Source organism: Macaca fascicularis, chromosome 8 (assembly GCF_037993035.2).
Source record: "Macaca fascicularis isolate 582-1 chromosome 8, T2T-MFA8v1.1".
Classification (NCBI taxonomy): Eukaryota; Metazoa; Chordata; class Mammalia; order Primates; family Cercopithecidae; genus Macaca; species Macaca fascicularis.
The window spans coordinates 110353871-110356082 of record NC_088382.1 but is presented as its reverse complement, the minus strand read 5'-3'; the positions used below and the strand labels follow the sequence as shown (position 1 = coordinate 110356082).

At 40.6% G+C, this 2212-nt stretch overlaps 1 non-coding gene across 1 annotated transcript; it reads left to right on the top strand.

Annotated features, from left to right (window-relative positions):
* Positions 1-245: 245 nt before the first annotated feature.
* On the top strand, positions 246-369 carry LOC123575402 (U6atac minor spliceosomal RNA). The gene has a single exon (XR_006700693.1). It is a non-coding gene; the product is annotated as a U6atac minor spliceosomal RNA (small nuclear RNA).
* Positions 370-2212: the final 1843 nt, after the last annotated feature.

Here is a 2212-nt window from a genome sequence, read left to right as displayed (position 1 = left end):
TTTAATGTATTTGTTTAATGAGAATTAAGAATTTGGAAAAGTGTGTTAATCAGAAAATTGATGTATTTGAAAAATAATCAAATTTTTAAATTAATACGTGCAATTTAAAATGTTTAAAATGATTAACCAAGTGGCTCAGACACGGTTTGATTTTTAAATAGCATAATAAAATTGAAATGTTTAATGTAAAAGCTTGAGATTTTAAATGTGAAAGTAGTGAATATTAATTTTTAAAAACCCAAGCAGTGTTGTATGAAAGGAGAGAAAGTTAGCACACCTCTTGACAAGGATGAAAGAGGCCCTCAAGCCTGACAACACACACATAGTTAAGGCATTGCCACATACTTCGTGGCATCTGACTATCTTTAAAAAATAATTTAAAAAAAAAAGTAACTTTTTTACCTTTTTTTTTTTTTGAGACAGGGTCTCACTCTGTCGCCCAAGCTGGAGTGGACCTCGGATCGCTGTAACTTCCACGTCACAGGCTCAAGTGATCCTCCCACCTCAGCCTCCTAAGTAGCTGGGACGGAAGGCACTCACCACCACATCTGGCTTTTTTTTTTTTTTTTTTTTTTTTTTTTTTTTTTTTTTTTGCGGAAACAGGGTTTCTCCATGTTGCCCAGGCTGGTCTCAAACTCTGAGCTCAAGTGATCCACCTGCCTGGACCTCTCAAAGTGCTGGGATTACAGGCGTGAGGCACTATGCCCAGCCCCAAGTAACTTTTTTTTTTCTGATGGAGTCTCGCTCTGTCGCCCAGGCTGGAGTGTAATGGCGCAATCTCGGCTCACTGCAACCTCCTCCTCCCGGGTTCAAAGTGATTCTCCTGCCTCAGACTCCTGAGCTGCTGGGATTACGCTACCATGCTCAGCTAATTTTTTGTATTTTTAGTAGAGATGGGGTTTCACCATGTTGGCCAGGCTGGTCTTGAACTCCTGACCTCAAGGGATCTGCCCACCTCAGCCTCCTAAAGTATTAGGATTACAGGCACGAACCACCACAACTGGCCCCTAAGTAACTTCTAAATAATCATTTCAGGGTGAAAAGTCCTAATGAGTTTTTAAAAAGCCTTTTATCTTTCTTTTTTATGCTACCATAGAGAAAGTTCACTAGGAAATATCTGAATCTATAAATGTAAATTCTTTGTAATAGTAAATGTACAAAAAAAGTGCATTTGAGTTGGGTGAATAGGCAGCAAGTGTGCAGAGTTGGGAAAGCGAGCCAGAGGCTAATCAGAATGACACAACACAAGCTCTGACTTCTTACCTTCTCTCCAGACTTGTTTCTCCAGTTGCCTACAGACCTGCAATTGAACAACCTTGCTTCATCTTCAACTTTGCATTTCAAAAACTTAGCTCATCACTTCCTCATCCCCATCTCTCTATTCTTGGCCTCAGCCAAAAGGCTTCCTGTCATAAATAATGTGTTTATTACACCATAATCAGCCCAGCACAACAGGCTGGTCGCCTTGCAGTCATTTTTTCACTCTTTCCTCTCCTTCTCTTTTACTCTAAATCCATCAGTCAGTCCTGATGAGCCTTTCACGCTGGGCCCACTTTGCTCCAATATCCTCAGTCACCACCATCAGCTTCGGCCACGTTACCTCATGCCACGATTACTGCCGCAGCCTTCTGTCAATTTCTCCTGCTGCAGTTCATTCCACACAGAGCTCCCACAAGAGCCATCAAACTTTGTTTTCATCTCTAATTTTTATTTGCATAAGCTTTTATGGATTCCCCAATGTCTGTCAAATAAAACCCAAGCTCCCTTTGCTATCCAAACGTTTTTACCAATAGGGGTACTCTTAATCTTCATCTTTTGTTATTCCTTGATGGGACCCCTCTGTTTGGTGAAGCTAATTTGCTGGTCCCGTTCTCCAATGGCGTTGTGCCTACACACACATCTTTGCACAGGCCATTTCCTCTGTCCGGAAAACTCTGACCCCTCTTGATTTCCACCCCTCAACTCTAGTTTCTTCCTCTCCTTCCAAACCTTGTTAAACACTCACCTCTTCTGACGCTTTATAATATATCTCATTTGGCTATAAACAATTCGCAATCTCCTTGGCATCAGTACACATTTCTGTAATTAATTTCCACATGTTTATATTATTCTGTAACAATGTCTTTGGTTTTACATGTGTATTATTTCCTTAAAAGAATATATAAAGTTTTTGGTTGGGCACGGTGGCTCGTGCCTGTAATCCCAGCATTTT